Below are 26306 nucleotides of genomic sequence, written 5' to 3'. Positions count from 1 at the left end.
GGTGCTATCACTACCACCAGATTTTTTTTTTTTTTGGCACAGAAAAACCTGCATTTGTTATGGTACCATCATATTCATGTCACAAAATGCAAAATAATTCTCTATGGAATTTGCTTAGTCTTGAGGGTCTAGCTCTCCATCCCCGGAAAGGAAGATGGAAAGGCTCAACTAACAACACACAGCTTAGAACATGATCATCACATGTTCATGTCAGCTCAGTCCTTAACAATGCCCCCTTCCCATCGTAGATGAGTTCCATGCAATATTCCCCATGAGCTTATTCACGGAAGTGGCCACTTAATCATCCTCACCCCCCTGAACTCTTTGCTTTTTTGCACACTGCATTGCAGACTCACCACCTTTACCCATCTGTCTCTCGTTCAGCCTCTCTTTTCTATTCCACAAACCATTATTTCTTCACAGAAACTTCAAAAATGTATAAAGTAACATATGTGCTGAGGTCAAATACAACTATGAGCTTATGACCCCAATAGCAGGCTGCCAGCTCACCTCTCCTCACCATCATGTCCCCACTCATCAGAGGCAATCACTTTTAGTAACCAGATTCACACATTAAAGGGAAAATAAACTGATCAGTGTCATTATGGAGGGGGAAATAAGTCATTTTCAGTTTGGTCAAAATCCTGGAGAAGTCCATCCAGAAAAAACTTATGTTAGCACAGCCTGAACTACCACTCAGATCTTTCACACCAAGACAACTCAAAATGGGAGGAATAGGAAATCAATGCCTATATTTAAGTTTTTATAATAAGAGAGTCTAAATATTGTATGACTTATATTGAGGATATGAATTCCCAGGGGTGGGGGGGGGTTGGTTAATGCATTTAATTTCATTCCTTAGTTACCTAGACTATCCCATTAATGATTTTGAATCTCTATGTACTTAGCTCTATACACTTGATTTTTCATTGTGAAATTCCATTTCCAGGTTTTCTTAACAAAATGAATTATGAAAAGACAAAGAAGACCTTCTACTTCTATTGAAAATCATCAAGATTTTCAATTATATATGTAAGATGGGGGAAATGAGATTTTTATCGTATAGATTCCCACTTAGATACATTTTTAACTCTTAAGTTGAGGCTATATGACAAAGATATGAACCAAGTTTAGCACACACACACCTATCGCATGAAAGGCAATGGAGAGTCCATTCAATCCCATGCTTCCATTCACTCAACAGGAGAGTCAGTCTTCCAAGCTAAAGAAGCTGTTCCTGCCCAGCTCATGTCCCTTGAGCTTTATTGCTTCAACTGACCTAGCTAACTCCCAACTCTGTAGCACCCACAACATCTATTTACCTGGGGACATTTTAGTTGAAACAGAGAATAACAGCTCAGCTACCTGCAATGCAGGCTGGAAGTACTGGGAAATCAAAATTCTTGGCCCCTGACCTTTTACCTTAACTCCTCCTCAGAGACTTCCTGTGGTGCACTAGGTATTTTGCTGCAGTGTCATTTACAGCTAGAGATTCTTTATATTAGATTCTGACTTTGTCCTTTGGGAGTAGAGCTCCCAGATATTTTTGATCATCGGCTAGGTTTGAGAACCACTGCTTTTTCCAAAATCAAAGGTATTTAATATAAATATATTGACTGTATTTCTAGGTTAGAGCAAGATGAATGGTGTGGTGACTGTCAACATCAATGCCTTGAAACTAAAATCAAAACCTTTCAATACTCTTGAGGGTGCTGTTTACTCAGTTATTCAACGTTTACACATCACCTACTACATTCCTGACCTGTGTGCTGAGGATACAAAGATGAATAATGATCATCCCAGTCCTGGAGGAGCTTTGGCTGAAGGGGAGGCAGACAAACAGATAAATCATAATACAATATGAATGCTATTAAAACATTTTTATCACATGTCATGATAGCACACATTGTTAAGAGTAGTTTTTTATGTTCATTTATTATTTTTGAGAGAGAGAGAGGGAGAGAGAGAGAGAGAGACAGAGAGAGAGAGAGAGAGAGAGAGAGAGGATGTACTGGGAAGGAGCAGAGAAAGGGGGAGACAAAGGATCCAAAGCAGGCTCTGTGCTGACAGCAGAGAGCCTGATGTGGGACTTGAACTCACACACCATGAGATCATGACCTGAGCAGAAGTTGGACTCTTAACAGACTGAGCCACCCAAGTACTCTGATAGCACATATTGTTATGTGGGGAAAATTGGACATTAACCTTTAGTTCATACATTTGTTTCCATAATACTTAGTAGAGACAGGACCTTTACTTTCATTCTCAAATAACATTGTTTTATTATAATAAAGCAATATATATTCATTTCAAAACAAACAAACAAAAAATGAGTCTCAGAAGCAGCCCTCAATTAATGTCTGATGGTAGCAGGGGTAAAATAGCCTAGCTTCCCCACCCCTTGGATGAGAAAACTCTGAGGCATACACTTTACAGTTTGCCAGACTTTCCCTATAGGGTTAAGCTCCAGTCACCTAGTGGTAGCTGGCTTGAGTTTACCTTTTATTGGCTGTCATCCTCCCCTGTCCCACTTTCCCACTCCCCTACTAGTATTTTCTGTGCTTCCCAAAGAAACTAGTTGTGCTTGCCTTCTTGTCTCACAACATGTTTCTAGAGACCTCCAAACTAAGATGAAGGCCAGTTCCTTCACTTGACTTCTGGTCCTATAGTCTCCCACTTCCGTCTCCTCCACTGGTTCCTAGGAGTCAACCTTCTCTCATTCTATGAAGAAACTCTCTTTCTAGTTATTTTCCTAACTCTCCCTTCCCCTATACAATTGAAAGAGTGCTCTGTATGTTTTAGTTTTCTCATTTTTATCAATCGTAACCTGGCTTCTTCATCCATTTCATCTCTGTTGAAGCTCTTTTCACCAAATGTCAACAGTGACTTTCTAAATGCCAAACCTAACAAGTTTCTGTCCCTACTTTTATTTCTCTACATTGCAGAAATCACCTTCTTTAAATTTCATTTACCTTGACTTTTGGGACATGAGTCTCTTGATTTTCCTCTTATATTTCTGACTATCCCTTTGCAGCCTGCTTTCCTGATTTCTATTATTCTATAAAACTTCTACTTAAATGCTGATGCTTCCCAGGATTCTCTTCTCAGACTTCTATTTCCACCATACATGCTCTTCCTGAGTAATTTCATTTATCCTCATGGTTTTAACCATCATAATATGCTAACAATGCTCCAACCCACATCTCCAAATTGACCACTCTTCTGAATTTAGACACATATCCTCCACCCCATCGGACATTTACTGAATGTTCACAGTCCTCTAAATTTCATACATCCAAGACGGAACTCATGAATTTTAACCAAATCTCCTATAATCTGTATCTTAGTGAAAGCTTCATATGCTCAGCCACCCCAACCTTTTTCTCAGGGATTATGACCCAGCAATTACAAGTCCTGGGAACTATGCCTCCTAAATATTTCTCAACTGCATTCTCTCCTTTCCTTCTTCATTATCACAGGAAGAAAATCAAGTAAGCTGAAGACCAAAAGTGTAAATTGGATTAGGTATTTAGATTTTTGGCATTTCAACTTTATCATTGATTTCCTTATCTCCAGGCTTTATTTCATTCACCAATCCATCCTTAAGACTGCCGCCAAATGATCTTTCTGTAATAAGTGGGACCATGTCAACGTTAGGCTCATCAGTGCATAGAAAATAAAGCTTAAGCTTATTGAGGTGTCTTTAAAGGAACTTTATTATCTTTTAAAAAAATTTTTTTTTAATGTGTATTTATTTTTGAGAGAGTGAGCGAGGAGGGGAGGGGGAGAGAGAGAGGGAGACCCAGAATCCGAAGCAGGCTCCAGGCTCTGAGCTGCCAGCACAGAGCCCAATGCGGCACTTGAACCCATGAACCATGAGATCATGACCTGGGCTGAAGTCAGATGCTGAACTGACTGAGCCACCCAGGTACCCCAAGGACCTTTATTATCTTAAAGGCTATTGCTTGCCATTCAGAATCACTGACAGTTGTCTGCAAATACTAGGCTGTGGTCCTTCGTTTTTTGAAATCCAGCTGTTTGCTCTGTCTGGAAAGTCTTACTCTCTCTTAACCTGCCCAGTGAGAGCCTATTCATTCAATAAAATCTCCATTAGGTGTCCCCTATGTTTATTTCCCAAACTCTACAAGACAGAATTAATCATTAAGTCTTTGGCATGACTTCTGTTCCTTGACATAACTCTTCTGTCATGTGTGTCATACCAAGTTCTATTTGTTTACTTCTGTGATTATTTCTATTACTAGATGACAAACCCATCCACCCACAACAAACTCAGAGCTTCCATCAAATGCTAATAGTAGGGCCTGTCTATCATTTTTAAGCACCTTATGTACTTGTAATTAGTTAACCATTACGTTTTGAATTCTCATCTTCCCTTCTAGACTATATGTCACATGAGGGCAAGGTCAGTGTCCATTTTTCTCACTGCTATAACCCTAGTACCAAGCATTGTGTCTATCAGAGCAAGTGTTCAACAAATATTTTATGGACTAATTGGCTTACTCCTTGAAAACAGTGCCCACCCTTGAGTCATCTCCTTACCCGGGTTCATAACAGTATCCAGAAAAGACATCAATGAACGTTAAACTGAATGTCAGTCATAGTACCTAAACAGCATGGAAAATAAGCAAATAGAGTGTTTTCTGACAGTTAGGAAATCTCATTATCTTGGCATAGTTTTACATTTCTGCCTGTCCATCATTAGTTTGGAAATATCATCAAATCAAGAAGTCCAGTGGTGAGTTAAATGGGGTTGGCAAGCATATTGCTTTTGTTGTGCCATTGTAAACACATTTATAGTAGATGCTTTAAGTTTTATTTTGGGAAAGATCCTGAGGCCATGTGTGATCTCACTGTAATGTGTTCAAAGGTGAATTAGTATTCAATCATGGACTCAGCAAGAAAGGAGAGAAGCATATGTGCTACATAGTTAGCACCCTCTGTAAACCAAGCAGGGAGCTGACAAATAGTATAGACACACAAAAAGGCTTCACTGGTACATGGTCAAGCATTCACCCATAGTGACCATGAACCTGACAATTAACTGATTACTTATAAGGATGTTGCTCTGCTATGCAGTCTGACTACAATATTTTAAAGCAACAAGTCCTTAACTCTTATTTCTGCAATAGTTAAGATCTTCCCTTGATTAAAGAACGCTAACATATTTTCCTTTTAAAGTAAGTACAAATATTTGAAACAAAATAAATGAAAAAGAACTTTGGGTATTCCAGCCAGTACATTTCTTAGGATGTCTCAGATTCATATAAATTCTGTTCTATAGTGAATATTACCGCCTTGTACTTAAGTACAGTCTTATATTCTTAAAGTTGTTCCACATCCATTATTCCATCTGAGAAGGGTTCTAAAGAATTACACAGCCAACTCATAATGGTAACAAATACCTATTACTTGGATATTATCTTCTTTTAAAATTTATTTTAGAGGGTCGCCTTGGTGGTTTACTTGGTTAAGCATCCAACTTCGGCTCAGGTCATGAATGCATTTTCGTGAGTTTAGGCTCCCAGTTAGGCTCTGTGCTGACAGAATTTGAGCCTGCTTCAAATTCTGTGTCTCTCTCTCTCTCTCTCTCTGCCCCTTCCCTACTTGTACTCTGTCTCTCTCTCTCTCAAAAATAAAGATTAAAAATTTTTTTTTCATAAAATTTATTTTAGAGAGAGAGCATGAACTGGGAAGAGGGACAGAGGGAGAGAGAGAGAGAGAGAGAGCGAGAGAGAGAGAGAGAATCTTAAGCAGTTTCCATGTTCAGCTTGGAGCCTGATGTGGGGCTTGATCTCACAACACTGGGATCATGACCTGAGCCAAAATCAAGAGTTGAACGCTCAACTGAATGAGCCACTCAAGCACCCCTGATGTTATCTAATCCATAGAATATTTTCTATTAGCCACACATGGCTTTCTTTTCATCTGATTTGACCTTTCAAAACATACTATCCAGATCTTTGCTTGAAGATATAAAAGTATTTACACTTTATTCTCTCAAATACTACACATAAAAAAAAACTATTAAAGAAAAAAAATCCATTTATTTGGAAATGGCAATGCTGTGCCAACTATGAAACATAGCTGGCCAATAGTGTGAAATCCTCAGAACTGAAGTGGGAGGCAGATTTTACCAAGAACACGAGCCATTGCCCTTAAGATCTGTTGAAAAGTTATCTTGTTTGAAATGAGATCTAGGGGTACAGGCACGACATTAAAAAAAGCATATTATGTCCCTACAGATCTGCAGGCATGGGGATCTGAAGAGGAACCAAAGGTGAGTGGCTCTTGCTATGGTATCAACCGCTGAGTTGATAGAGATGGTCAGAAGGACAGGGTGAGATGGACAGGAGGCAGTAGTCCTCAGATCATGACTATGACAACCTCTGATGTAAAGGTTTTGCTGAGAACCATACCAGCTTTCTGAACGACAAAAATAGAAGTCCAGTGCTTGAGTTCAAGATAAACACAACACAGACTTTGTGAAAATGTGTTGGACACAACAAAGCTCAACCAACACCTGTGGAATGCTTCAACTTCATAGCTTTCACTCCATTCTGAAATATTCTTCTGAAACTAGTGGTCTAAGTCAAGGATAACCAATAATCAAAAAGGCATCATCTGGCAGTCTATGCATAAAAGTTACAAAACCAAAGCAAGCAAATCAAACAAAACCAAAACCCCACAAAACAAAAAAACTAGATTAAAAAAAAAACATTTAACAGAAAAGAACAACCCAATAAAAAAGGGAGGGTTCAGACAAATCAATCTCCATAGATGTGCAAATTTCACAGAGAGCTGTAGAAAGAACTCAAAGAAGAGACACAGGATTTCAAATAGGCGATTATTACTGGGAATATAGGAGGTAAAAAGAGTTGGCAGAACTCCAGAAAGAAATGCAAAGGAAAAATAAAAGCATGGCAAATGAAAGCTTTATTAAAAGCACAAATAGAAAATAAACACAGCTGAAAACAGAGCCAGAGATACAGTAGAGAGGCTGGAAATAAGACGAGATAAGAAAGAACAAAGATCCTAACATGACTGTAGGAAAATGACAGACGTCAGGCAAAGGACATCTGACACACCTATAGTTGGTATTCCTGAAAAAGCAAGCAGAAAAAAAATGGAACAAAAATAGTCAAAGATCTAACAGAAGAAAACAATCCTGGATTAACGATTTGAAGCCGCAGATAAAAAAGACCTACCCTTTCCTAAGAAAGCCTGAGAAAGTATTGATGAAGCTGCTGAACTCCAAAGATAAAAAGTCCTATGGATATCCAGTTATGAAAAAGAGACTTAAAAAATTATGTTGACCTCTCGCTTATTTCTAGCAACTTTAAATATAGAAAATACAGTGAAATAATATGAATTCTAAATAGAAAATATGACCTAAGAATTTCATAACCACCCAAATTGTTTTTGTTTTCCTAGTTGCCTTTAGTGCAAGCCAGGTGGGGACTCAATGTGGAGAAGGCAAAGTCATCATGGGTCTGAGATAGAATACACAAAAAGGTATCTCCAGACAACCGGAAGACTGTTTGGCCTTACAGAATTCCGAAATTCTCATAACTGAGCCCAGGAAGTGTATGAAGTGGTAATGGTTATGAGTAACTCAAGGTTTTTGTTTGTTTGTTTTTAAGGCTAAGCTCTCCAGAAATTTTAATTTGCTTATTTATTCATTCATTTATTGAAATATTTGTGGAGTCCCTGTTATATTCCAGAGTTTATGCTTTACACACTTGTTTTTGGATATATATACTTTTTAAAACTTATTATTTATTTTGAGAGAGAGAGACAGAGAGACAGAGAGAGACAGAGAGAGAGAGAATGAGCAGGGACAGAGAGAGAGAGGGAAAGAGAATTCCAAGCAGGCTCCACACTGTCAGCACAGAGTCCAACGCAGGTCTTGAACACACGAACTGGGAGATCGTGACCTGAGCCGAAATCCAGAGTCTGGCGCTCAACCGACTGAGCCACCCTGGTGCCCAGAACATATGTACTTCTTTTAGCCATTAACTCTAATTAATGTTTTACCGTTATCTCAGAAGTAGGGAGGAAATGTGCAAAGCAACATGTCAACTGGTCATAATTCTGTGAAACAAATTCCTGGAAGAATATATGATACAAGTATTATTATTACCTAAATATTTCTAACACAAATTTTAAAATGTAAAGGTCTTTAAAAGAATTTTCAAGACAGTGTGATAGGAATTCAGTTGTGGGAGATAATCACTTCAGGCAGAAGGTTTTTGTGGTAACTGGCACTTGAGCCAGACTTCGAGTTACAGATAGATTTGGACATTTGGGCTGAAGACAAAATGACTGCCAAGCACAGGGAATTGTGGGGATGTAGGCACTGAGTAGGGAAAGTTATGGATATGTCCCGGGATACAGAATGTTGGGTATGGCGTCTAAAAAGTAAGGTAGGAGGAGTCTCTGTGGGACCCAATGGACAGCTGGATAAAGGCAGTGGGGTTTCATTCTGTGATCAGTGAGGTGCTATTTAGTCAACATATAGAAAAACCAACATTGTGTTTAGGGAAGATTAATCTGGCAGAAAATCTGTGAGTAATAGAGAGGCCACAGGCAGGGGGACGTTTACGAGGCTAATCGAGGGTTTAGCAAAAGACTGAGAGGGCTTGGCTTGACATAGAAGTAGAAAAGGGGAGTTAGAAAGAATCCATTCCAGGAGTAGCAGCAGCAGAGAACTGAGTTTGGCAAATGGCTAAAAATGAAAATGAGGCAAAGTGGAGGTGGAGGGGTGGAATCCTAACCTCAGGTGGTTACTTGGTTGCTGCTAGAAAGTTCCTCATTCTTTAAGGGCTTTTTAGCATTGCAGACGCAAGCAGTTTCATTGATGAGGCAAGTGAGCCCAGGGTAGGGCTTAAAGCCAGATAACCAGGAGCATCTGAGTATCTTTTAATCTCGAGCAGAGTCCTTAGGCAGTAAAATAGGTCTAGAACCCTCTCTTAACACCCACTGTCAGGTTAACAGGCATCCAAACCTGACTGCTGAATGTTCTGAGCCAGTAAAAAGATGATGCTTCAGATTTGGTCATCTTAAGAATGGGCTTTGGGGTCAAAACATATCTGGGCTTAAATTCCATTTCTGCTACTTACTGAGTGACACTAAGCAAGGGATTTAACTTCCCTGAGCCAGGCTTGGACATTAATGTCTTACAGAGTTCTGGTGGGGAGTTCACGAGGTAATGAGCAAAATGGTAACAAGGAGCCTGAGACACAAACGCTCAGCAAATGGGCGCCTGGTACCCCTCACCCCACACTCCCAGCGTACCTGTTGTACCAGCTGCTGGCTTCCTGCAAAATCACTTCCAATTTCTGAAGCTACATCTTCGGTCTGCTCCCCAATGTCCTCCTTTCTCCCTTGCCTTCTCTGGATCTCCTCTCTTTTTGTCCTGTTTCCTGGGAATTAGGGCTTGTCTCCTCCTCCTCAGTTTTGCTTTTTGTTCATGTCTTAGTTGTAGAGTGTTGCTTTCTTTTTTCTTCTTTCTATTCTGCTCCACCCCCCTCACTAGTTAGAACTAAAAAGACTCAGAAGGAGGCAAGAAGGCGCTTAGTACGAAACCTCCTCTCCTTCTTGATTTGTAGATATTTCACCCTAGTATTATGAGGCAATGGGTGCCAAAAGTGACTATTTCTCTAAAGCCCACCCAAAGACAGAAAACTGTGGTAATCCCCACAGAAAGCCCTCACTGTGGGCGAATACAAGCCATTCCTCACAAATTATAAATATACAGACATTGGAAATATACTAGACCACTAGGCACTGGGTAAGATCCTGCTTGGAGCCACAGAGAACAACTTTTGAGTGAAGTTCACATGAGGCCATTGAATCAACCAGTAGGTAATCCCAAGCACAGCGCCTCTTTTGTGGGGTGAGGAGGGAAGCCACTCCCAGCCACACAGGCAGCTCCCATTTAGATCTAAAGGTATCAGGTGGCTGGGCTGTGACCACCCTGTGTCAGAAATGCTGAAGCCCAACAGCTTGATCTTACAACATCCAGTCCTTTCTTAAGCAACATAAATCAGAAACAGAAGTCGTTTTAAAAATCCTAATGCCTTGTGGAACTGAAACAAGAGTTGAAAATCACAAAATATCAATGTCAACAAACAAAGCATCTCTGTCTCCTTCACATGCTAATGTCATGTTTTGGAAGCATTTTAAGTTTCTTGGAGGCAGAGACCTTTCCTGCTGACCCTGGGTCTGTCATCACTGGGGGCTCAGGGCTCACAATATGCTGGTTTGGGGGAGGGAAGGATTCGGGTGAGATCATTTTGTTAATGGCTCTCCAGGCCCCTTCTAGGGTATAAGGGAACTCATTCCTTCTGAGCCTTACGCTTGGAAACGTTCACCAGGTTATTTAGCTACACTTTTACTGGCAATGCTTCCCTGGTTTCTAAAACTACCAGGCAATTCAAGAGAAGACAGGATATGGAACACTGTCCCTTTCTGCAGAATTAACAGATCTCTCCTCTTAAATTGGTCTAGGTTGGTGGATGGGGTAGCTGGGGGGCTCTTGTGAGGGATTTTCACTTTCTGCCCCATGGGCTCCTGTCCAGCAAGACTTAATGCTGGCACATTATCAGGTATTCTTCCTACTCCTACTCCTTCCTACTCTGCCCTGAGGGGCCTTCTCTGGCCACCCTCAGCATCCAGGAACCTAACTAGTCATTTGTCAATAAGCATTTGTTATGTGCCACACCCTGTGCTTGTCACTGGGGTAGAGATGAACAAACCATAGTTCCTCCAAGCAAGGGACAAAGATTTATGTTATGCTGTGAGAAATCAAGAGGTATAAAGACAATGCTATGGGAGCTCAGAGGAAGCAGTAACTAATTTTTCCCAAATGGTGGGATGAGGGAAGGATTGTAAGAGGCAGTTGTGTTTGGGCAGGGACTCAAAGGAACAGGATGTCATTGTGGAGAGAAAGGAAGAGTATTCAAGGCAAAGAAAAGAGCATGAGCAGACGTAACAGATAAGAAGGTACTTGGCATGTTGAAAATGCTGCAGGTAGTTTGATTGGCTAGAGCACTGTTTATATAAGTGCTTCATGAGAGGGTAGAAAAGTGAAATTGGAAATAGTTTAGTTTATGAAGGAGTTTGAAGCACATTGTTCTTTAGGCCAATGGTTTTCAAAGTGTGGTCTCCAGACCATCAGCATCAACTGGAAACTTGCTAGAAATGCAAATTCTCTGCCCCATCCCCACCTACTGCATCAGAAACTGGGAGTAGCTAGTTGATGAGAATGAGGGAAGGAATAAGCCTCTGGTAAGTTCTCCAGGTGATTTTGATAGACTAAGGTTTGAGAACCACTGCTGTAGGCAACAAGGGTATTAGAGATAATCTAGTCAGAGCAACAATATAACACACCTTCATTTTATAGAGACTATTCTGGCATCAATATGGAGTTGTACACAGGTGGGTACTGAAGGTAAGGGGACCAACCACTTAGCAAGCTTTTGCAGTGACCTGTATAAGAGGTAATGAAGAAAGTCACCCATCCACCTTTTCCTTGACTTGTCCTAAGCAGACAAAAGTTATAGGATAAAAAAAAATCACCCAATTAGGACATCCGGTTTCATAATAAATTCATGAGCACCCACTTCACAAAAGCTTTCTATACCATCAGGTCATCCCACTATGTCCCCACAACCTCAGGTTTGCTTTCCCCATTTATACTTGATTCTCTTCACTTATCACATTCTGGAGCTCTGTTAAGAGTCTGTATCCTCCCTTCCAATGGGAATTTGAGGATAGGATCCTTGTCTGTCTTGTTTCTCACTGAATTCTTAATCCCAAAAATGTGCTATGTGAAAGAATTAAGGAAGTGACAATAGAAAATTAGAGAAAGAGATTCAAGAGATAAAGTTTTGGGGGAGTATGGAATGTATTCTAGACTATTCCTGGATTCTTATCTGGGAAATTGTTCTTCAGTACAAAAGGGAATATAGGAGAAGAGCTAGCTGGGACTAGGGAAGGGTTGGTGGATCAACTATCCTGGCCATATAGGATGCTGAGGCAAAGGGAAATTAAGTCATGGAGGAAGTTCCTGTGGTCCCTGGGAAAGGAATCGACCAAGTAAAACCAAGTCCTAAGGCATGTGGATTTGTCTACTGTCAAATGACAAAGTTAAAACAACTTAGTAAGGAGTTAGACGTCCTTTATGCAAGGGAAAACAGTCTGTGGATTAGGGAGTACAGTGCCTCACAAGCAGTGCAACACTCTTTCCAGTGGATTTTGTGCAAGAGTGAGTTTTATAAAATGTTAGAAGAGGCAATGCAGAAACAGAGCATTGGAGGTAGAAGGGCTATGAGGTAGATGATTTCCTTATAAGACTAGCAGGTCCTATTTTCTAGGGTAAGGCAAACTAGCTGAAGAGGAGTTGGAAGATAGGGATTGGTGTAGGCTAGGTTTCTTTGACAGGTGTTTCCCATAAGTGCAGGCTGACCTAGGTTTACTTTTGTGACCTGCGCTAGGCCACTGGGGCAGCCTTCATTTTGTGGGTCCTGATATAGGAGTTAACTTTCTCACTAGCTTCAGAAGTATAAGCAGAGCAGACATGGGTCAGGAGCACCCCAAGTTTCAAGTTCTAGTCTTTAACCCATCCATTCATTTATTAACTCATTCAAAATGTATGACCAGAGAGGCAATATGGCATAGTGATTAATAGGGCAAAGTCTATAGCCAGATTGACAAGGTTTGAATCCCAGCTCTACCATTATTAGCAGTGAAACTCTGGGGAAGTTACTTAACCTTTCTGTGCCTCAGTTTACTTATATGTAAGAAACTCTAATGAGGTATTTTATTGGTAAAGGAGGAAGCTTGGATCATCTAGTGAGAGGGATGTTCAGATGGAATTGGATTGAGAAACATGGTAAAGATTTAGTATAGCCACTGCAGGGTAGAGAACAGAATTGTTGACCAATAGAATCAAATTGGGGCTGGGAATGATAAATATGCAGCGATGTGGCCAAATAGTAGGGTTATGCTTTTTTCTCCCTGTACTGTTAGGCATCCAAGGAACAGCAACAGAGAAAGTCAACAATGGGATTGATCTGACATGGGGCATCACCAAACGGGTAAAGGGACTAAAATTCCAGAGAGCATAGGAATGGAGGGTGCTGACGACAGAAGCTCAAGAATCAGATGGGGATATGTGTCCTCATGCAGTTTCCCAACTTGTTATTTGCATACTCATTTGTGGTTTTCCCACTTCCATCCTGTGGCTAGGAAATTCTTTAATTATATCTATTGAATGAGGACTAGAAAAGAATAAGTTTTAACATGCTCATCCACATACAACCTACAGTCCTCTTGCTCATTCTGTGCTATGAAAAGTCCATCACTGTTAAGAACTTGGGCTTCAACCCGAGTTCAACTCCATCTAACAAAGAGTAGGGAGATTTGCCACTTAGTGCCATTTTTGGCAAGTACTTAATCTCTCTAATCCTCAATTTTCTAATCTGAAAACTGGCAATAATATCTATTTCATAAGCCACGAGAAGTAAATTATGTAATTTATGCAAAAGGTTTACCCCAATGGTTGGCACAGAGCAAATGCTCCATACATGATGGCTGTATTGGTTATATCAACTCCCATAGTGCCTAAGAGTTTATGATGCTAATAATTTAAATAACATGAGACAGGACAGCCAATACTTTCACACTAGAGTCTTCCCTGTTGCCTGAGGAAATTCCCATAGGTTTTTCTAGGACACCCATCTTTCCTCACAACATCTAAGAGAATGCCATGTCCTTTGTAGTTGGTAATTAATGCTTATTTTCTATTCAAAGAATTCTTAATTCCTTATGACACTCCTACACAGGGATACAGGAACGCTATTTTCTTTCAGACTAAAACTTCCACATTTGAATCCTTTCCTCAAGAGATTCCTGTCAGGTGTCATCATCATTATGACACCTCTTTGCAGAGAGTGTTACCTACTGACAGACCTGGAGGTCACTCATCTGTGGAGCCCACTCTCCACCTCTTTCTCACTTCTGCCTTGTGTCTTGTTGTTGCTGCCTGTTTTAGTCTTTCATCCTAAATGTTGTTATTCTTCCTGTTAGCTAGGCAGAGTACCTATCAAATTGTAGGGGCTCTAGAAGTCGTATGACACAGTCCACCAAAACAATCCTCCCCACCACACACTGGCCAAATTCTGCTGCAGGTAACCGGCTGCTATCTTCTTGCCCCATCCTCCCTTGCTGTGTCTAAGGGGTACAACAGTCTTGTTGGCTTCTTCTATTAAGTCATCTTATTATGTGTCATTAAACAGCCGTCATATTGTACCCTCTAGAAGGGGCTGTTCCTCCTCCTACAACAGATGAGATGATGGGGAGCTATTTAAATGGGGGGAGATGCCCCTGGAGAAAGAGGCTGTTCGGTAAATATGTAGGGCACACTCTCTTGCCAACCACTCTTTTTAACGACTTGCCAATGCATGTAAAATGCAAAGGGCATTTTACACACCTAATGATTTCCACCCTAACAGTTTTAATGTGGTTTAATTCATGCTGGCATTTCAAATACCTGTATCTCTCCTGGGCAATACCAAACAGATCGTTTTATATGTATATAGTATATAGTAGACCTCAACAAACATTTGAATAAATGAGACTTAAACTTCTCTTCAGTCCATAAAGGGAATGTATTTTTCTACTTACTAAACTTGTTTTCTGTGTCTCCAGGAAAAGCCAAACCCATTCATCAAGAGTAATTTTTATGAGAACACTAACCCAGCCTTAGCCCTCTACGTAGTAAAAGGAGGAAAGTGGGAAGGGGGGCAGGCGCACCTTTGTAGCTCCTTTTGTACTCACATTATCTCTCTCATTTGAAGATACTACAGATTCACAAGTTTCGTCTAATTCTATCAAGCGGCAAGTGTATGGTAGAGGCTTTTTCGGGGAGCAATTGAGGCACAGAGTAGGGAAAAGCTCTCCAGCTGATTCAGATCAGGATCAATTCTCAGCCCTTGACTCTGGTCCCACACACATTTGTGTCTTCTACTTCAAAACAGCCAATCTGTTGGTCAAATATGATTATATATAACTGTGGTTTTACATTACCATGCCTGCAAAAATGACACCACTCCTATCGTGAGCCCAACACCCTGACTCTGCATTCTCTTTGCAATCACCTCCTGCATCTTATCTCTCAACCTGCCACACCGTCAGTCCTGAAGGAAACAGGTGCAGGGAGCTCCCATTGTGCCAGGCATTCTGCTAGGTCTGCTCCATCAGTTAGTTCTCACCAATGTAGAGCAGGAATCATCACCCTCATGAGAGAGAGGGTGGCTAAGGCATAGAGGGAGAAGACCTCGCCCAGGAGGGCAAAACTAGGAAATGGCAGAACCGGGTCCAAACCCAAGCATTTATTTTTATTTCAAAGTTCTTGTTTTCCATGCTAGCTCTGTAGATGGAGTTTCGGACAAGTGGATCTCTCTCTTTATCTGAACAGAGGTCACTTCCGTGTGCCTGTTCTGTTGCTGGTTCCACAGTTGTCTTTAATATTAAGGTGGGGGAGGGGAGGTGTGCTCCAGCAACTGTTTTTATTAGAACTCACTATAACTATTTACTTAATGTTTTCTAAGTGTCATTTTTTCCTGTTTCCAAAAGGTGAAGAAAGATAGCTTATTTCACAACAAATACATGGGGAAAAAAACCTTACCAATTGCAGTATTAATTGCTTTACCATGAGGCCTCTTGAGATGAATACATTATAAAGACAGAACTGTGTTTACCACCATATGGGATGTTAGTCACTTTTGGCTGCTCCTCTACATCCCTGGAAAGAAGCCAGTGCCATTGTCTCCCGTGTTGTGAGACCCGTGAGAAAATGCATTGCCAGGGCTAATGAGGAATATGTGTTTAAAGGAGAAAAAGTCATCAATTGGTACCCCCAAAAATTACCATAGAAAGCCTTGTGGGGAGAGAGAGTTTGGCTAGTCAGGCTTTAGAAATTGGGCTTCCAGTTATTTACCAGCTAAAACATTTATATATTTATTTATTCTTCTGGCATTTTGAAAGTGATCATAAATTTTGGGTTTAGATGGGAAAAGTGATTCTCATTAATGAAGCATCTCTGTGCTCCATGCTGTGCGAGGTCCAGTACCTAATTTTATGTAACCCTTGTAAAAATCCTAGCACCTAAGAGAATAAACTGGAGGATCAGTCAATCTTGTGCTTGAATCCCAGCCCTGCCTCTTACTAGCTGTGTGACCTCTGATGAGTCATTTCACTCTCTGGGTCCCGATTTCCTCATATATAAAATGGAAGTTCTCATACCCAGCCTGCAGCTATCTGGTGAGGAATAAATAAAATAATGCTTGTAAAGTATTCAGCCCAGAACCCAGCATGCAGTAAACATTCAAATCTATTAATTCTTTCCACAAATATGTATGAGCAACTATTTGTGCCAAATATTGTTCTTGTTTTTGGAGATATGGTAGTGGAGGAAACAAAGAAGCCCTGTCCCGTGGAGTTTAAAAAGATGATGATTATTAACAGTGAGTTATGAGGAAGGTATCACTGGCTGCAGTGGACATATGAGGAAATTGAGGCACAGAAATTCATTTCTCCGAATTGCCTTGGTGGCAGAAACCCACCAGTTATACGGGTACAGACAAGATGGCACGGTTGTCTTAATTATCACATATACATAGCTTCATTATGCATATGCATGAGGAGGGGTGATGGCAATTCACAAGCACCACCTCATTTATTCCGTGTGCTGTCAATGTGAGTAGACTGATAGAGCAGAAAACTCAGGATTTATAATCAGAGGATCTGGATTTATAATCCTGACTGCCATTTACCTGATCTCCTATACCGTCTGTGAGCAACTTGATCTCTTGACCTGCTCTGTTCATCTACACAGTGGGGATAGACAGTAAACTCATGGGCTTCTTGGGGATTATGCGAGGTCTGGATATTTAGGAACTTTGTAAATCCTACCACATTATGGAAAGGAATGTTATAACATGAACGTTTCAGGGGTAGACTTTTTTCCCCCAGAGGTAAGACATGCGAAAAGTGACATCACCACTCTTCAGAGCGTATTCTTGGTCAGTACGCATGGAGCCACCATGCACAGTACACAGCCTATGCCTTATACTAGGGCACCAAACTAGGATGCGGAAGTAGCTAAAATACAGCCTACTTTCTGCTTTCTGCTCATCAAGCTGTGCACCCAAACACAGGACCACCTCCCCCAGAGCAACTGGCGTGTTTTTCTAACTTGCCCAAAGGCAGTATGGGCTGGCAATGTCCCCGCTTATACTTTGTGTGCTTCCTTAATCTTGCATGTATTTCTGTCCAATGAATTCTTAGTTCTTATCTCTCCCACTTCCGTTCCTTCTGGCCCCTGCTCCTCTGGCTTCTCCCCGAATTTCTCACCTGGTAGCTCTTCCAACAGCTTGTTTAAACTAACACGGTGCCTCTCCCTGCCAGTCGCTTCTCTTCTTGCCCATATGCACTTCCCAAGCCCAACGTGCACGACATCCATCCAGATCTGCCACCTCGTCTGCCCAAAGAATGCACCCCTTAGGTTGCCCTTATGGTCTAAAGGCACAGGTGCTGTCAGGAGAGCATCTGGACTGTAAGTCAGAGGAGCCAGATGCTGCCACTAGGAAACCAGGTAACCACAATCAAGTCCCCACCATCCAGTCATGATTTATCGTAACTATGCAACATATTTTGACATAAGTACATAAGGCGTTTAAAAGCAAGCATAACAGGGTAAGTGTGGTTCATAAAGACACATACACCTAGGTGATCAGAAACTGAATAGGGAGGATGAGATTTATGAAAGATTCAAAAGTCACAAGGCAAGTAAAAGAGAAGTTGAAGCTTCATTAGAGTGACAAAAACAGCTTCAAGTCAGAGGAAAAGAGAACATGGTCCTGCAAACCATGTGCTGAACAGCAACAAATAGGATCAAAGGAGAACCCAGAAGTCTGTTTTGTGACCAGACTTTAACACGTCCAGTGCAAGGGTCTCTGATTTGATGACCAGACCTGCACTAATTCTCTCGGCTCTAATGCTGACAGCATGAGCAGGATATATTTCTTCAGGGCCCGCTGGGCACTTCACAACATGCAAGCAGGATCTCGCGTTCTAAAGGGAAGTGGGCTGGTGATAAATGGTGAAAAATAAAAAGATGGGATAATTATCCCTCCCCCCCCCTCACCTAATTCTGATTCACCTGCCACTCAGGGCTGTGAAGGGAAACGGAGGGAAGGGAGAGGAAGAGGAGGAGGAGGAGGAGGAGGAGGAGGAGGAGGAGGAGGAGGAGGAGGAGGTGAGGGTGGGGAAAAGAACTCCGAAGTAATTTACACCCACTCACAGGTGAAGGACAGGAATCAAAGCTGGTGAAAAAAATAGAGAAACTTCACTAAATCCCTGTAACCTCAATCACAGCACATACTGTGTGCTTTCGCATTTTATCTGCAGTTTCTGGCCTGCCTCCTGTCCCCCGCACAGCTGTCTAAAATCAGCCACGTCTGTGTGTTAATGTACAGGATTTACCAGACTCCCCTGCTGCTCTCTCCTCATCGAGAACCTGCCGGTACAGAGCAGCAGGTGGGGAGAACTGAAAAATGAAGGTGAAAACTGCGCCAGAAGGAATGGCAAACAGGGATCTCCAAAGGATGCACGCGAAGGTCCAGCTTTTATCAAGAAAGGTCTCTGGCGGCAGGGCCTGCGACCCGTGAGCCAGAGGGGACTCAGAGGAGGAGGGATGCACCTTTCTCATCTAATGACTTCTACGATTCAGGAACACAGTCCAACAGAATCAGATGAAAACTGCGGATCAGCAGATCTTAGGGAGCAATAGCGAGAGCAATCCTAGAAGCCGCGTTTAAGTAGATGATGACCTTTCACTGATCTTGAGGGAGCTGGTAAAAGTGAGCGAGAAGAAGAAACAGACACCGTAGGGGGGAAAAACCGGAGTAATTTAGCCTGGCAGGGATGGACAGAAGATCCTTCAGGGAAGAGTTTGAAATCATAGTGAATAAGTACGAGTGGTGTGATATAGTGGAAAGCACTTTGCCCTGGGAATCAGAACTGAGTTCTAAGTCTGTGCCCCAACAATCAAGCTTCATATTTACAGCTGGGTGCTCCCAAATGGGGGCTGATGAGGCCCTTGTTTGAGTAACCTATGAATTAATATTTGTTTCTTTCACTTTAGGAAGTATGGATCAAAAAGGGCATTAACTTACAAAATTCAAGTCATGACCATGCAGGAGGCAAAGGAATTTTTCTAGTCCTGATGTTCGAATCTAACTCCACAAAGTTCACTAGCCAAGGAGTCAGGGCTGATGGAGTCTTACACCAACCAGATGACTCTAATTAGTTAAGTGTGACTTAAAGTAGCTTTTGATATGCGTCACCTCATGTATAGAATGAAGAGTGTGAGTTAAGTCCTAAACTTGGCTCTTCAGAGGTCTTCTGTTACTTTGTATGCCATTCAGAGTTTTAATTCCTACTATTTGCTCAAGATACTCTTTGATTAATCCCGGGGTTTATCCTCTGCTTCTCTTCTCCACAAACACCATGCCTACCACCTCCCCTTTGCTTTTTCTGGTCTCTTGAACTAGAGTTTAAATCCATCCCTACTCCTTTCCAAACTCTGAGTCATGTACTATGCTGCCCATAAGATACTCCTACTCATGACACTGGTCATTCTTTGCATTTTTTTTTTGAGAGAGAGAGAGAGAGAAGAGAGAACAACACTCTCAGAGGGGCAGAGAAAACGGGAGACAGAGAATCCCAAACAGGCTCTGCGTTGTTAGCACAGAGCCGGATACAGGGCTAGAACCCACGAACCGTGAGATTATGATCCGAGCAGAAACCAAGAGTCAGAAGTTTATTAGCTGACTGAGCCACCCAGGTGCCCCTTTGCAATTTTTTTTTTTTACAGGCCACAACATATCACTTAGAACTTGACTGCATGATCTAATGGTGTCCTCAAATTATTTTCTATGACTTAGGTTGGTCTCTTTAACTTAAAAGCAAACTCAAGTCTTAAACTTCTATATTCTATATGGTGCATAAACAATCACTAAAGGCTTAATACATAGCAATGTAGTCTATTTGGCTTGAGGACAAGTAGAAACTATTAACGGATGCAACCTTATTTTCATACAGAACAAAACTGCACATTTCCTAGAACTCAAAACCTAAACTGGATTTTAATTGTTTACAATCTGTGATTTCCTTGACTATTCTTGCATGTTAGCAATTCAAGTACTTGAATGCTTTCAGTGTGCCATTTTATGTACCAAGTGCCTTTTAAGTATCAGCTCTCTTAATTCTCATAGCTACCCAGTAGATGGTATTATTGCCCTAATTTTGTAGATGGAGAAAATGAGGCACAGCCAAGTTAAACAACTTACCCAAGCTCACCTAGTAGTAAAAGAGAGAGCTGGGACTTGAACCCAGGTTGTCTAAATTCGGAGCCTGGGTCTATAAATACCATACAATCCTACTATATGGCTTAAGTAGGATTATGGCTTAAGTTTGCTGTAGTTTCCTGCACTTCCCTACAGGGATGAACTCAGGAACAGCAGGCATACAATAGAGTCATCCTTCACCTAGTATGGAATTTCCATATTTTGGGGGTCGAAACATTAAATAACAGTGATATTTAGTGCTCACTATGCTCAGCACTATTTTAAGCATTTGCATAGGTTATATCAGTTAACCCTCATGATCACCTAAAACTAGTCATGTAAATATCATAGATACAAGTTATTCCTTTTTTAAAAAACAGATAAAGCGATTGGATCTAAAGTTAAATAATTTATCCCAAGTCAAAAATTTTTAAATGGTGAAGCTAGAATTCAAATTAAGTTTCATCTGATACTAGAGGCCAAACTCAACATGCATGCTATCCTGCTTTCTCATACTATTATAGTGCTTATATGTTTTAATTATAGCAAATGTTCTTTTATAATAAACATAAAATCAGGGGGAAATAATTAAATCTGTTGTACCCAGCAGTTGAATACTATACTTACTAAAAGGAAAATGGTATTAAAGCATAGGTGAGACTTTAAAGCAGGTGTTATATAAGGGGACAGTTTCCATGGGCAGTAAAGGGGGTTCAGAAGTGGATCAAAGAAGAAAAATGTATAGGAAAAGAAAACTTTCTGTAAGTTTTTCTAATTGAAGCCTGATCCCAAGGGATTTATATCACAGCTAAACACTAGTTCAGTTGCACAGTTTTGTAGCATGACTGTGTCTACTGGGTGGCCAAAGTTAGAGACAGGAGATAACATGTACTGTAGTCCTTGGGCAATCATTCAAGACAGAAAAAAGTTCCAGAGACTTAGGAGAAAAAAACAAAACCCAAAACCAACCCCCCCCCAAAAAACACAAAACACCCACCTAAGCACTACAATTCCCCAGTGCATTCGTTAGAAACTTGTATCCTGCTCAGTTTTAGGAATGTGGCAGTTGATTAATCTTTATTGGTTTTAAAAGTCACTACAATGTTATAAGACACTACTAGACAAATAGTCTAGAAGGAATATAGTTATGTAGATCCAGAGTAATCCTAATACACCAAATCTTTTCATTAAAAAATTTTTTTAAATGTTTCTGAGAGAGAGACAGAGACAGAGACAGCACAAGCCAGGGAGGGCAGAGAGAGGGAGACAGAATCCAAAGCAGGCTCCATGCTCGGAGCTGTCTGTACCGAGCCTGACACAGGGTTGAAACTCACAAGCCAGGAGATCATGACCTGAGCCGAAGTCAGACACTTAACCGACTTAATGACCCAGGTGCCCCCCTCAAATCTTTTCTTGTGGAACCTCCCAAGAAAAGGTTCAGAACCAATAACCACATGCACATAGCACTTCCTATAAAGTACTGTTCTTTAGGCACTTTGCTTTAATTCCTATCATTCTGACAACAACCTTATGAGGTAGGTACTGTTATTATCACTATTTTACAGATGGGAAAACTAAGACAAAGTGAGGTTTGTAATTTAACCCAGATCACACAGCTAGGAAGTGGCAGATAAAAGTTGAGCCGAGGAAATAGGAGTACTGAATCAACAGTTTTAATCTTTTTGCTAACAGTTTCTTACACAATCAAGTTTTTCACTACCTGCTTCTCTAGGACTCAGCTCCCCATCTACAAAATCAGGTTAGAATGTGTACCTTTCTCAAACTTTCAAGAGTCCATGAAAGTGAGCTAAGAGAAAGAAGGCAAGTAGTGGCAAAGCTTTCATACCCATGAGCTGATGCCAGCATCTGAGAGAAAGGGAAAGAACATTCAATAGTGCCAGTCAAGTGGCTTCTTGTCTGGAGAAAAGTTCACAGCCTTATTCCCACAAGCCTGCTCTCTACCCTCACCTCCCTAACAGAGCGTCTGAGTCCAGCTACCCCTCAGGTGGTCCCTTTAAACTTGGTGGCCCCAAACAGATACACCTGGGCCAGGGAACGGGGCTTGCCTTGGGAATTAGAAAGCTTGGTTTCAACACCTGCCTTCACTGTTCTGGAGCAAAGATACTGCTTTGGCTGCCTTCCTGCACTTAGGTTTTTTTTTTTTTTTTTTTAATTTAAATCCAAGTTAGTTAACATACAGTGTAATAATCATTTCAGGAATAGAATTTAGTGACTCATCACTTACATATAACACCCAGTGCTCCCCAGCCAGTGTCTTCCTTGATGCCCCTCACCCATCTAGCCCATCCCCCCGCCTACCACCTCTCTAGCAACCCTCAGTTTGTTCTCTGTATTTGAGTCTCTTACGGTTTGTCTCCTTCTCTGTTTTAATCTTATTTTTTCCTTCCTTTCCCTTATGTTCATCTGCTTTGTTTCTTAAATTCCACATATGAATGAAATCATATATTTGTCTTTCTCTTATTTCACTTAGTATAATACACTCCAGTTCTGTCCACGCTGTTGCAAAGAGCAAGATTTCACTCTTTTTGATTGCTGAGTAATATTCCATCGTATATATATACCACATCTTTATCCATTTGTCAGTCAGTGGGCATTTGGCTCTTTCCATACTTTGGCTGTTGTCAATAGTGCTGCTATAAACATTGGGGTGTACATGCCCCTTTGAAACAGCACACCTGTATCCTTTGGACAAATACTTCGTAGTGCAAATGCTGGGTCATAGGGTAGTACTATTTTTAATTTTTTGAGGAACCTCCATACTGTTTTCCAGAGTGCACCAGTTTGCATTCTTCCCACCAGCAGCTGCACTTAGTTTTTCTGTTTTGTTTTATTTTGTTTTGTTTTGTTTTAAAGAGAGAAAGAGATATATTTTCCCATTCCATTGGTTGTTTGCAAATGACATTTCGGACAAAGGGCTAGTATCCAAAATCTATAAAGAGCTCACCAAACTCCACACCCGAAAAACAAATAACCCAGTGAAGAAATGGGCAGAAAACATGAATAGACACTTCTCTAAAGAAGACATCCGGATGGCCAACAGGCACATGAAAAGATGCTCAACGTCGCTCCTCATCAGGGAAATACAAATCAAAACCACACTCAGATATCACCTCATGCCAGAGTGGCCAAAATGAACAAATCAGGAGACTATAGATGCTGCAGAGGATGTGGAGAAACGGGAACCCTCTTGCACTGTTGGTGGGAATGCAAACTGGTGCAGCCACTCTGGAAAACAGTGTGGAGGTTCCTCAGAAAATTAAAAATAGACCTACCCTATGACCCAGCAATAGCACTGCTAGGAATTTACCCAAGGGATACAGGAGTACTGATGCATAGGGGCACTTGTACCCCAATGTTTATAGCAGCACTCTCAACAATAGCCAAGTTGTGGAAAGAGCCTAAATTTTCATCAACTGATGAATGGATAAAGAAATTGTGGTTTATATACACAATGGAGTACTACACGGCAATGAGAAAGAACGAAATATGGCCCTTTGTAGCAACGTGGATGGAACTGGAGAGTGTGATGCTAAGTGAAATAAGCCATACAGAGAAAGACAGCATATGTTTTCACTCTTATGTGGATCCTGAGAAACTTAACAGAAACCCATGGGGGAGGGGAAGAAAAAAATAAAAGAGGTTAGAGTGGGAGAGAGCCAAAGCATAAGAGACTCTTAAAAACTGAGAACAAACTGAGGGTTGATGGGGGGTGGGAGGGAGGGGAGGGTGGGTGATGGGTATTGAGGATGGCACCTTTTGGGATGAGCACTGGGTGTTGTATGGAAACCAATTTGACAATAAATTTCATATATTGAAAAAATAAAATAAAATAAAAAATAAAGAGAGAAAGAGAGAGAGAGGGAGGGAGACACAGAATGCACTTAGTTTTTAATGTGACAAAATACTCTTCTTAAAATATCAATAGGAGGATTCAAGAGATCAGGGGGTCTCATTTACACACTCACACACATACACACTCACACACATACACACACACACACACACACACACACACACACAATTATTCCAGAATGAGTTTACAAAGGCATTTTAATCGTTTTTAAAAAATAAATACCATGAAGCTCAGGTTAAATAATGTGTTTATCTTAGTACACACACAGTTGGCCTTACCCAGAATTAGAGAATAGGAACCGTTACACATATATAATCCTTGAAATTATTTCTAAAATTAATATAAATAGTTGTCATAATTATTTATGATTTGTAAAGTGTTATCTGCATTTTGCAGTATGTAAACAGAGGACCTTAGAGGTTTAACCTGTCCAGGGCTTCACATATACATAGTTAAGAGGCTAAACTCACATTTAAAGTCAGACTGTCTAAACCAAAATTCACACTCTTTCAAGTACCTTTCAGTGCCACTCAGTTTATCAATTCCCACTTTGCCCCTGATACACATTCTCTGTATTAACCTATTCTCTGCTTAGAACATCTGAACACACACATGTGCTGCTAATTCGATTTAGCACAAATGATGGAGAATTAAGTGGATAGATGCCAAGAAGTGATTTTGTATTATTTATATTTTCAAGCATAGTCTGCTCTCTCTTTGCTAATTGCTTTATTCTCAGTAATTGGTTGAAAATCAGCAAGAATTAAATCAAGCTGAGAAAGTTTTCAATAAATGTGCGCCTGTCTCGTTAAAACAAAAACAGGCCCTTAACAATATGGAACGTGTAATGGCTACCATTTATGCTGGCCTTTTATCTAACTTAATTTTTATGCCATTCCTGTGAGTTTGGTATATTATTAGTTCCATTTATTAGAGGAGGAAACCGAGGTCTAGAGACACAGAGTAACTCGCCCGAGGGTTATGTAGCTGGCAAGCAGCAAATCTTGGATCACACCAGCTCTGTCTGACTTAAGCGCCCCCAATCTGCTCAGTGTCCTCCTGCATACTGGTCTCAAAGAGGAAGCTTCTTGCCATAGAAGCATGGAGGCAGTGGCATACGGACAGAAAAATGGTGCACGTGGAATAGGTTCGGTATTTTTTTGTGATTTTTTTCAGCTTTGTGAGGTATAATTGACAATAAACCAAACATACTTAAAATGTAAATCTGATGACTTTTGACGTATGTATATATCCATGAAACCATCACCATAATCAAGATAATGAGCATATATCCATCACCCCAAACACTTTCCTCATGACTTTTAAAATCTATCCCCCTTGCCTTCCCGTCCCCAGGCAACCTGATATGTTGTCACTATACGTTAGTTTGCATTACCTAGACTTTTATATAAATGGAGCCATACAGTATGCACACCTTTTTCTGTTTGGCTTTGCATTCAGTATAGTTACTTTGAAATTTATCCATGCTGTGTGTATCGATAGTTTGTTCTTTTTAATGGGAAGTGTATGGATATACCATGATTTGCTTATCAATTCACCTGTAAATATTTTGGGCTATAACAAACAAAGCTGCTGTGAATGCTTTTGTTCAAGTCTTTGTGTGAATATATGCTTTCAGTTCTCTTGGATAAATAATTAGAAATGGAATGGTCGGATCAAATGGTAGATGTATGTTTAACCTAAAACAAACCTAAAAAAACTTCCAAACTGTTTTATAAAGTGGCTTGTACTATTTTACATTCTCACCAGAAGCAAATGAGAGTTTCAGCTGCTCTATATCTTGGCCAACATTTAGTATAGTCAGTCTTTTTAATTTCCAGCAAAGATTCTTGGGCTCCCACAGCACACACTGCTCTGTGCAAGAGGACATGGGACACTGAAGAGTTGGAGGACGAGGGTCTCTACCCTAGAGATATCCAAGTCTCCCTGGGGGAACAGTGAAATAGTTACAGCTAGTACAGTATTTCCCATTAGCA

At 40.8% G+C, this 26306-nt stretch overlaps 1 protein-coding gene across 4 annotated transcripts in view; it reads right to left on the bottom strand.

Annotated features, from left to right (window-relative positions):
* The window catches only part of PLPPR1 (phospholipid phosphatase related 1), a 374403-nt gene that overhangs the window by 147509 nt on the left and 200588 nt on the right, over nucleotides 1-26306 (bottom strand). The window contains exon 1 of one of the 4 annotated variants that reach the window (XM_045043458.1): nucleotides 9316-9845. The exons of the other annotated variants lie outside the window; for them this stretch is intronic. The gene's annotated coding sequence lies outside the window, so the exon portion shown is untranslated. Of the gene's footprint in view, nucleotides 1-9315; nucleotides 9846-26306 lie in introns of those variants that run through there. 4 annotated transcript variants of the gene reach the window in all.

This window comes from Felis catus, chromosome D4 (genome assembly GCF_018350175.1).
Source record: "Felis catus isolate Fca126 chromosome D4, F.catus_Fca126_mat1.0, whole genome shotgun sequence".
Lineage (NCBI taxonomy): Eukaryota > Metazoa > Chordata > Mammalia > Carnivora > Felidae > Felis > Felis catus.
Note: the sequence above shows the minus strand (reverse complement) of the source record. Positions and strands in the feature narration are given on the sequence as shown.